The 11,554-nt window shown below is 42.1% G+C and overlaps 1 non-coding gene across 1 annotated transcript; it reads left to right on the plus strand.

The window, feature by feature from the left end:
• The first annotated feature begins 1,169 nt into the window (after window positions 1-1,169).
• LOC133827878 (small nucleolar RNA R71) lies at window positions 1,170-1,276 on the plus strand. The gene has a single exon (XR_009890527.1). It is a non-coding gene; the product is annotated as a small nucleolar RNA R71 (small nucleolar RNA).
• The last annotated feature ends 10,278 nt before the right edge of the window (window positions 1,277-11,554 follow it).

An 11,554-nucleotide genomic window follows, 5' to 3' on the forward strand; every position in this document is an offset into this window, starting at 1 on the left:
CTCAGTCAATTACCGCGCTAGCTTGTTCTGCCAAGAATGCAGTTTTCTTGACATGATGCTTTCTTTTAACGGTGCACAAATCCTTGATAACCTTGGCATAAGCCGGCACTTGTTTGATCACATGCAACAATGGCAAGTTGATCTTCACTTGTGTTAAAAGGTCTAGGATTTCACCATGATTTTCCAGTACCTTTCGAGTAGATTTCAAAGCTTGAGGAAAGGGTGCCTTTACTGGAATGCTTATTGGCACGTCATCATCTGGAGCGGGCATTGACGTACTCGTTGTCTTAGTTAACGGTGAAACCGTACTTTGACCACTTCGAGTAGTGATGGCATTAACCTCTTTGAAATTTGTATCTGCAGAGGAGGAGGTTTGTGCCATGTGTTGCCCTTTTTGATGGATTAGAGGTTGAGCGGGAAGTTTCCCATGCTCTTGAATCGCCAAAGTAGTGTTTAGCTTTGTCATTTGGATTTTCAGGTCCTTCATTTCCTCTACCATTTGTGTGAAACAAGCTTTGAGCTCTTGAGTTGAGGCTATTTGAGTTTGTGCAAGAATTTACAAAGTACTCTCAAGAGAATTACTTGACTGCATGATATTTTGAGGAGCGTTGTATGACTTTGGTGGTTGTTGCTGCTCAGGCCTCCATTGGCTTCCAGATGCTTGGTTTGAATCCTTCCAGCTGAAATTTGGATGGTTGTGCCAACCGGGATTGTAAGTGTTTGAGAAAGGGTTATAAGGTTTCTTGTAATCCCCTAAAGCATTGCATTGTTCCTCATTTCCTCCTCTTAACTCACTAAGAGTTGGATATTCTTGCGGTTGATGTTCCATTCCTCCACAGATGAAGCATGGATCTCCTGTCTCTACCTTTGCAGCCATGTGGATTCCTCTACCTTCTTGAGATTTGAAGGCCTCTAATTGTTGTCTCAATGATTCAATTTGGCTTTTGACGTTGTCCTCTTCCTTCAATTGGTAGATTCCAGTTGATCGTGGCTTGTCCATAGGACTCGGTCCATTCCATGTGTAGGATTTTTCAGCAAGATCGTCAAGGTACTCGAAAGCTTCATCGGGATCTTTTTGAAGGAATTCGCCATTGCACATCATTTGTACGAATTTCCTTTGTCCGGTTGTGAGACCGTCATAAAAATAGCTGATCAGACGCCAGCTTTCGTATCCATGATGTGGGCATTGATTTATCAAATCTCTAAACCTTTCCAAGACGTGATGGAAAGTTTCATGGTCTTTCTGGATGAAGGTAGAGATTTGTCTCTTAAGGCTACTAGTCTTATGGGGCGGGAAATATTTGGCAAAGAATGCTTTTGTCATTTCGTCCCATGTTCCGATAGATCTAGGCCTTAAGGAATACAACCAGCTTTTTGCTTTGTCTTTGAGTGAGAAAGGAAAGAATTTCAATCTCACAATGTTGGTGACATCAACTCGGTTGTTGAATGTAGCCACCACCTCTTCGAATTCCCGAATATGCACGTACGGACTCTCATTTTCCAACCCATGGAAGGTTGGTAAGAGGTTAATCATGCCGGGTTTGAAATCGAAATTTGGCATATTGTTGGGATACATTATGCATTAAGGTGTGGCTGTACGCGTAGGATGTAAATATTCCTGTAGCGTTCTTGGTTGGACTTCGTCTTGATGAGCCATCGTGGGTGGTTCAGGAAGTCTCGGTGAATCAGGAGTGTTTGAACGAATGGAAGAAAATGACGAACTAGGAGAGTTTTCTAAAGTTTCTACTTGTTGTCTCACAAATCTCCCTAGTGCGTCTCTATTTCGTGGCATAAATCTTTTTTTAGTTTGTAAGTATTATAAGCGCAAATGTGTAATAATGTAATAAGTATACACCAAAATGTTCCCAGGCCAATTGGAAAGGCTGCCAAGGTACCACTTTAGGCCCAAGAGCTTTTCTAGAACTCCTCGAAGTTCTTAGAAAAGATTGGAGGGTAACGCTAACACAGACCTTATTTAAGAACCAATTTTTCTAAGACAGAACAAGTTTGGTTTTTTACTAATTTCCAAAATTACACAAATGTTCTCAATACTTTGTTTGATTTTTGATTTTTGATTTTTGATTTTTGATTTTTTTTTTTAAATTTTATGATTTAAAATTTTATGCTCTTTTTTTTTCGGAAAAAACATAAATCTAAAAATAAAAATTCTAAACCTAAAATAAAACTAAAAAAAAATGAATAAATAAAAAAAAATTACTAAGGAAAAATAAAATAAAAGAGAAATTAAAATTTTATACTACTTTTTTTTGTTAATAAAGAAAAAAAAATTTACTATGCAAACCTTTAATTGTAGAATTACCTCCCTGGCAACGGCGCCAAAAATTGATATCGCCCAATAAATTCCTAAGCGGTCGCAGTAGTAATCGGGCTATGTCGTATCCACAGAGAGGTAAAGTACAAAATTAAAAGAAAGATTAGTAAATTAAAAATAATAAACTTTGGAAAAATGTGAATTTGAAAAAGAAAATAAACATTAAATGGATAAAATCGAGGGATTAGAATCAGAAAGAAAGTTTGGAAGGCATTAGTTTCATTCATGCAAACATATATATATTTTAATAAAATTGATTCATTATACTCAACTATAATTCTACACCATTAATTATAGTTGGAAAATATATATAATAAAGCTCACCTTAAAATATGTTCTTTAATTAAATTATACTAACTTCTAATTTTAAAAACCTATCATATTATATACTTTAGAGCGACAAAATACCAATGGCAGAATGCAGTAAAAAGCATATAATATAACAAATATTCTAAATTAAATTAAAAACCTAAATTACATAAGAAGAGCATGACTAGACTTATGTAAAAGATAATAATAAATTTAGAACAAAAATTAGAAGAAAATAAATTTAATTGTAACAAATATATAGAAATGAAGAACAAAATAAAGAATCAATATATTAAAAATATAATGTAACACATGAACTCCACTCTAGCCTTTCCACAAGAAAATTTAGCCTAAAATAGGCATTGTTTTCACTCACAAAAATGTAAAAGAAAAATATGAAAAACTAAGTGTTTTTCTCTCCAATACTCTCTACTATTCCCTTGCACAATTTGATATAATTTTTCCCCATTTGGTACTCTATTTATAGTGTAAATAAGACCCAAAAACGTGTAAAACCGTGTATAAAATAGTGGGAAAGTGGCTCAAAAAGCTGATGAAAATGGGAAGTGGCTGCTGGTAAAGTGGGAGACACGGACTGATAGTGGCAGGTGACGTCAGCGTCAGCGTCAGGTACGGCAGGCTGTCACATCGTGGCAGGTGGCAGCTGCAGTTGTCGGCGTTCGGGGAGCATCAGGTGTCGTGGCGTGCTCGGGTTGGGTGCTGGGCTGGAGGCATCAGTCGTGGTCGGGGCCATGGGGAACATGGCAGGCGCGTCAGAACGTGGCAGTGGCGGCTGGCGGCTAGCGACTGGCGACTTGGCTGGCCTCCTTTTTGGGCCTAGTTTTGGGCCATTTGATCTTCAAAAATGTCATTTTCTTCCTAATTTCTTCAATTTTAATTCTTTGTTTTTCCTTTCTTTTTCTTTGTGTCAAAAATATATTTTATTTCCTGAAAATTAAATACAAATTAAATTAAAATTAATATTTTCAAATATAAAATATCTGACAATAAATCCATGAAAATATTAATTAAAACTTAATTAATTTTACACTTTAAGATTAATAAAATTGATATTTTTGAGCACTAATCAAATGTTTAGGATGGAATATTGGGGAAATTTACCATTTTTCCCTCGGGGACGTTTTTGGCACCCCGAGCCTTGAGGTAACCTTAGAAACTTAAGTTAAATAAAAAAAAATTGGAGAAGTGTTCAGAAGCTAAGGAAACCGACTCTTTCCTTCTCTCTCTCTTGGAGTTTCTTCCTTGGAAGCTTTGGGAAATTTTGGTGGAAACTAATCAAAACTAAGGAATTGGCCTGGGAATCTTGGGAGCTAGAAGCTTGATGCTTAAGAACCTAATTCAGGGACTCAACTCAGCTCAAGGTAAGCTTTAATCTTAGAGAATTATACTGGTTTTAAGCTGAAATTCTAGAGTATTGCATGTGTGTTGAGTGAAGAATTGACTTTGAGTTTGATGAGGTTTTGAGCTTAAATTCTTATTGGGTTTTGTTGCTGAATCCATAGTATAACTTCTGTGATGATTAGCTTGAGTTGTTGGGTTGATTTTGGGGTTAATTGGATTGGTTTTCGTGGCAAAAATGGTGAGTTTTTCTGGGCTTGAGGGGTCGGGCCGCGGCGCTGTTCTTGCTGAGTCACGACCCCTTAGAACATTGGGGCATCTGGAAATGGAGGCGCACCGCAGCACCCTTCAGGAAGGGCTGCGGCGCGTGTACGTTGAAATGAGGCAGGGCCTCGGGTTGAGTTGGGGGCCGCGACATGAGTTCTTAGGGCCGCGGCGCTAAGTGCATTTTTGGGCTTTAAAGAGGTTTTAGGCTCGGGAATTCAATAATTAAGGCTCAGGATGGATTTTATCACCCGGATTGATAGGGCGTAGCCCTTTGATTTAGTTAATACGTGTTTAAGTATCTGCTTAATTATACTATGTGTACATATAAATGAATGAACGACAAGGGCCGGGAACGGCGAAGGCCGAGAACGACAAGGGGCCGGGAGCTGCGTTTAGCACGTGGAGTGCGAGTTGCCAAGGCGAGACCCTAAAGGATACCTGGGATATCCTCACGGTGTGGACCGCGAACCCAGGGCCTGGTAAAGCGCCTGGGACAGCATGGTCGTTGTGTATAGCCTGAGGATGGCTTGTTTATATGTTAAATGTTTGATATGCATATGTTATCTGCTTGTGAGGTTTTTCTTGCTGGGCCTCGGCTCATGAGTCCTCTATGGTGCAGGTAAGGGCAAGGGGAAAGTCGACCAACCATGAGTACGGAGAGCGTGAAGCGGTGCGTACATGTTTGGCTTGCCTGGCTGCCACGGCCAGGGGTATCTTTGGGAGATGATTGTACTAAACCTGAATTTTATCGTTTAGCCGACTCTGATTATATTTTTGATTTGTAAATATTTCTAAACAGTATTTTGGGATCCCAAATGTTAAATGCTTTATGATTTTCAATAAATAGAATTATTTTCAAAGTTATGACTTTGTTTATGGTTTAGTTACATGTTCGTCTTAAAACCTCGATTAGCGAGTTAAATGGACGTTTTAAACTCACTTAGTAACAGCTCTAAGGAAGTAGGGCAGTACAACTTGGTATCAGAGCAAGCCAAGGTTTATGCTTTCTGGAGAATGACCGAACATGTACGCTAGCTGTCAGTGACAAGCTCGACTCAACATTGGTTGGTAATAATTGACTTATTTGTTTGAATATGTGATTAAATGCCCTGTTTTCCTGCTTATTTCATATAGAGAATGATGAATGAGCTAACATATGCATGATGTCAGGGCATGGCCCATTGTGTGTTATATGTTGTTTGTATGTTATGTGGACTGTTGTTTATGGTTGACTGGTATGATTTGGGAGGTGGTTTTGGATTTTGTTATCATGCCTGATGAGCGGCGTCGTTGATTGCAGACATATTTATTGAGATGCCTCAACAATCATCTAGACTCTGCGGCAGTAGGGCCGAGGATGACAACCAGGGTCAGGACCCTCCACCTGCCCCACAGAATTGGAAATAGATGTTTGCAAAAAAGGAAGAAAGATTGCAACGAATAGAGGAAGAACTTCGGCAGTTGAGGCAGCCGGCCCCTCCATAGGTCACTGGGTTACCAGTTCAGTAGGTTGTGGCACCAGTGCCGGTTCAATCTATTGTGGAGAACAGGTGGGAACCTTTATATGAGAGATTCAGAAAACAGCATCCTTCCACCTTTGAGGGTGGACCAGACCCACTGCGGGCAGAGCAGTGGATGAATATGGTTTCCTCCATCCTGGATCTTATGAGGGTGGAAGGGAATGAGAGGGTAGCTTATTCCAGTTACATGTTCAAAGAGGATACCCGCATCTGGTGGGATATGGTAGTTCAGTGGAGGAATGTGGCAGTTATGACCTGGGAAGAATTCAAGAACATCTTCAACGAGAAATATTACAGTGTTGTAGTTCGAGCTGCAAAGGTTGACGAGTTCATCAACCTGACTTAGAACCGGTTGATAGTTACTGAGTATGCTTTGAAATTTGACCAGTTGGAAAAATTCGCGCCGGATTTGGTGCCGACTGATGCGACAAGAAGAGACAGATTTGTACGGGGGTTGAATGTTATGATCACCCGCGATGTAAAGATCACTTTAGATTTAGAGACTACTAACTATGCTCAGGTTGTGGACAAGGCCCTTACAGCTGAGGGGGCCGAGGATCCGATTTGGAGAGAGAGCATTGTTAGGCGCGATGCCAGGAGGACGGTGCCTCCTTTGTTCCTTTGTTCCTTTCAATTTGGATAGGAGGGCACGGGGTGCTTCTAGTGGCCGTCAGAGCGAAAGTGAGAACTAGAGGAGTTTTCCAGTGTGTCCCCGGTGCAGACGATGACATCAGGGTGAGTGCAGGATTAGGGCCTGCTTTATTTGTAAGAGTGTCAATCATCTGAAGAAGGACTGCCCACAAGCCAGGAAAGAGGAGCCGAAGCAGGGTGACAGTCTCGCTCCTGCCATAGTGTTTACTTTGACTCGGACTGAGGTCAAGCCCCTCGGTCGTGACAGGTCAGATTTCTAGTGCTGGTTCTTCTTATACTGTATTATTTGATTCGGGATCTACTCGTTCGTTTGTGTCTGCTAGAGTGATAGATCAGTTGTGTAGACCTAGTGTTTTGTAAGCTAGGGGATTTCAGACTTTGTTGCCGGCTGGGGAACTGGTAGTCTCTAGGAGATGGATTAGAGCTTTACCAGTAGAGGTAGATAGTAGAGAGTTGTCTGTTGATCTGATTGAGCTAGTGATGGATGACTTCGATATGATCCTAGGGATGGATTGGCTATCGAAGTATGGGGCGACGATTGACTGCAAGCGCTGGATGGTGACTTTTGAACCAGAAGGGGAGGTACCCTTTGTATTTGTGGGAACAGCTAGGGGACCACGAGTACCCATAATTCCAACACTGAAGGCTAGAGATCTGATGCAAGGCTGTTGCATAGGATTCCTAGCGAATTTTGTGGATACCTCTAGGGTTGTGTTGGTTGGACCGGGGGAGACCAGATTGGTATGTGAGTTTCTATATTTATTTCCAGTAGATCTGCTAGGGCTGCTGCCGCAGTGGGAGATTGATTTTGTTATAGAGTTGGTACCAAGGGCAAAGCCAATATCTAGGACACTGTACAAAATGGCTCCGGTGGAGTTGAAGATTCAGTTGCAGGAGGTACTGGATTTGGGGTTCATCAGACAGAGTTTCTCGCCATGGGGTGCCCCAGTGTTGTTTTTCAAGAAGAAGGATGGATCTCTTAGGATGTGTATTGACTACAGGGAGTTGAACAAATTGACCATTAAGAACAAGTACCCACTACCTAGGATTGACGATTTGTTTGATCAGCTACAGGGAAGAACAGTGTTTTCCAAGATTGATCTCCGATCAGGTTACCACTAGTTAAGGATTAAAGAAGCAGACATACCAAAGATCGCTTTCCAAATGAGTTATGGACACTATGAATTCCTGGTCATGTCCTTTGAATTAACCAATGCCCCAACAACTTTTATGGATATGATGAACAGGGTTTTCAAGGATTATCTTGATAAGTTTGTGATTGTTTTCATCGATGACATTCTGGTGTACTCTCAGTCAGAGACAGAGCATGAGCAGCATCTATATTTGGTGATGTAGCGGTTGAGGGAGCATAGGTTGTATGCTAAGTTCAGCAAGTGCGAGTTCTGGTTACTACAAGTTACATTTCTGGGCCACATCGTCAGTAAGGAGGGGATTCTGGTAGACCCAATTAAGATTGAGGCACTGAGAGATTGGCCTAGACCGAGCAGTGTTCCTGAAGTGAGGAGTTTTCTGGGATTGGCGGGGTATTATCGGCGGTTTGTTAAGGGGTTCTTCAGGATAGCTACGCCATTGACAGAATTGACAAAGAGGAAGACAAAGTATGTTTGGACAGACAGATGTGAGAACAGTTTCAAAGAATTGAAGCGGCGACTGATCACCGTGCCAGTGTTGAGTTTGCCGACAGACAATGAGAAGTTCGTGGTTTATTGTGATGCTTCCAAACAGGGTTTAGGGTGTGTGCTAATGCAAGCTGGGAAGGTGATAGCCTACGCATTGAGACAGTTAAAGGAGTATGAGCAAAGATATCCCACGCATGATCTAGAATTGGCAGCGGTGGTATTCACACTTAAGATTTGGAGACATTATCTGTATGGTGAGAAGTGCAAGATATACATCGACCATAAGAGTGTGAAGTACTTCTTTACCCAGAGCGATCTAAATATGCGCCAGAGATGATTGCTAGAGTTGGTTAAGGATTATGATTGTGACATCCTATACCATCTTGGGAAGGCTAATGTAGTTACTGATGCATTGATCCGGAAAGGCCCAGGACAGTTGTTCAGTTCGAGACAGATATCTGATAAACTAGCTGAGGAGATGACTAGAGCGGGTATAGAGTTGGTGGTTGGTCGGTTAGCCAACATCACTCTTCAGTCTACACTCCTTGAGAGGATCAAGGAGGCGCAGGGGAAAGATTCCCAGTTGAAGGGTCACAGGGAGAACGTCTTAGTCGGAGCGGCTAAGGACTTTTCTATCTCGGAGAAGGGATTACTGAAGTACAAGGGTCGGAATTGTGTTCTGATGGATTCTAATATCCAGCGGGAGATCTTAGATGAACTGCATACCACTCTCTATTCCTTTCATCCAAATACAACGAAGATGTACCAAGATCTGAGAGCTTTGTATTAGTGGTTGGGCATGAAGAGGGATGTGGTGGATTACATGGCCAAGTGCTTAACTTGCCAGCAGGTCAAGGCTGAACATCAGAGGCCAGCAGGGTTGCTGCAACCTCTAGGGATTCCAGAGTGGAAGTAAGAAGATATCGCCATGGACTTCGTGGTTGTTTTGTCGAAGACCGTGGGACAGCATGGCTCGGTGTGGGTGATTGTGGATAGGTACACCAAGTCCGCCCACTTTTTACCAGTCAGGACGACTTATACTGTGGAGCAGTATGCTGAATTATATGTGAAGAAAATTGTTCGACTTCATGGGGCTCCAAGGTTGATAGTATCCGACAGGGACCCCACCTTCACCTCCAAGTTTTGGGAGAGTCTGCAGAAGGCTATGGGCAAACGGTTACGGTTTAGTACCACTTATCATCCTCAGACAGATGGTCAGACTGAGAGGACGATTTAGATACTGGAGGACATGTTACGAGCCTGTGTGTTGGATTTTGGGGGATCTTGGAGTAAGTGTCTCCCTTTGATTGAGTTCTCGTACAACAACAGTTATCAGGCGACTATCGGAGTGGCTCCATATGAGATGCTATATGGGAGGAAGTGTAGGTCACCTATCCATCGGGATGAGATGGGTAAGAGGAGTTATTTGGGCCCTGAGATGGTTCAGAAGACCAATGAGGCGATTGAGAAGATTAGAGCTCGAATGGTCACCTGCCAGAGTCGCTAGAAGAGTTACTCATACCTGAAACGCAGGAGCGTGGAATTTCAGGTTGGTGACCATGTGTTCCTTAAAGTTTCACCTTTGAGGGGAGTGAAACGATTTGGTGTTCAGGGCAAGCTAAGCCCTAGGTTTGCTGGCCCCTTCAAGATTCTGGAATGGGTTGGGGGGGTATCTTATAGGTTGGCAATGCCTCTAGCCTTATCAGGGGTTCATAATGTTTTTCACGCATCCATGCTCCAGAAGTATGTGTCTGATTCGACGCATATACTGAGTTATGAGAATTTGGAGCTAGACCAGGATTTGTTTTATGAGGTGAAGCCGGTTCAGATTCTTGATCAGAAGGACAAAGTCTTGCGGAGCAAGACCGTCACCTTGGTGAAAGTGTTGTGGAGGAATAACAAGGTTAAGGAGGCAACATGGGAACTTGAGTCAGAAATGCGGGAGCAGTATCCCGAGTTGTTCAGGTAATTTCGAGGAAGAAATTTCTGTAAGGAGGGGATAGTTGTAATGACCCAAATTCGCTAATAAGGCTCAGGGCCTTGATTAGCGTGCCTGGAGGGAAATAAGTGATTTATTGTTATAATATGTGAATTTGTGTGAATCTATGATTAGTGATGCATGTTTAGGTGGATTAAATATGCATGTGGGCCCCAATTGGTTATTAGGGGCATGTTTGTAATTTTAGCCCGTTGAGGGCATAAATGTGATAATTGTGATATACTTGTTATATATCTGTGTTGCACGATCCGAGACAGTCATAGGGAGCGGTTAGCTAGAAAGTCACAACGAGGTCAAAAACCCGACTCGGGGCGAATCGAGGGGTATTTCAGGTATTAGACGTTTTATGGGGTTATCGGGTTATGCAAATAAATGTTTGGAGATATATTTGAAGATAGAATGTTTAGGAGGGAATATTGGGGAAATTTACCATTTTTCCCTCGGGGATGTTTTTGGCACCCCGAGCCTTGAGGTAACCTTAGAAACTTAAGTTAAATAAAACAAAATTGGAGAAGTGTTCAGAAGCTAAGGAAATCGACTCTTTCCTTCTCTCTCTCTTGGAGTTTCTTCCTTGGAAGCCTTGGGAAATTTTGGTGGAAACTAATCAAAACTAAGGAATTGGCCTGGGAATCTTGGGAGCCAGAAGCTTGAAGCTTAAGAACCTAATTCAGAGACTCAACTTAGCTCAAGGTAAGCTTTAATCTTAGAGAATTATACTGGTTTTAAGCTGAAATTCTAGAGTACTGCATGTGTGTTGAGTGAAGAATTGACTTTGAGTTTGATGAGGTTTTGAGCTTGAATTCTTGTTGGGTTTTGTTGCTGAATCCATAGTATAACTTCTGTGATGATTAGCTTGAGTTACTGGGTTGATTTTGGGGTTAATTAGATTCATTTTCGTGGAAAAAATGGTGAGTTTTTCTGGGCTTGAGGGGTCGGGTCACGGCACTGTTCTTGTTGAGCTGAGACCCCTTAAAACATTGGGGCATATGAAAATGGAGGCGGGCCCCGTCGCCCTTCAAGAAGGGATGCGGCGCGTGTAGGTTGAAGTGAGGCAAGACCTCGGGTTGAGCTGGGGGCCGCAACATGAGCTCTTAGGGCTGCGGCGCTTAGTGCATTTTCTGGCTTTAAAGAGGTTTTAGGCTTGGGAATTCAATAGTTAAGGCTTGAGATGGATTTTATCACCTGGATTGATAGAATTCAATGTCCCAGAGACTAGAATTATGACCCAAATTTATTTAATGGATTAGAACTTGATGGATGGATATTGTTGGTGCATTGTGACTAGGGTTTCTGTGAGGCCTCAGACTAGGGGACTTTGCTCGGGACATCGGTGCCTGGGAAGCTCGGGACACATGTAAGAAAACTACTGTTCCCATAGAGCTTGTGTTGCAGGGCACGACCCTATATGATTGTGTTGCAGGGCTCGGCCCTATATGACTGTGTTGCAGGGTGTAGCCCTTTGATTGAGTTAATACGT

This window comes from Humulus lupulus, chromosome 3 (genome assembly GCF_963169125.1).
Source record: "Humulus lupulus chromosome 3, drHumLupu1.1, whole genome shotgun sequence".
NCBI lineage: Eukaryota > Viridiplantae > Streptophyta > Magnoliopsida > Rosales > Cannabaceae > Humulus > Humulus lupulus.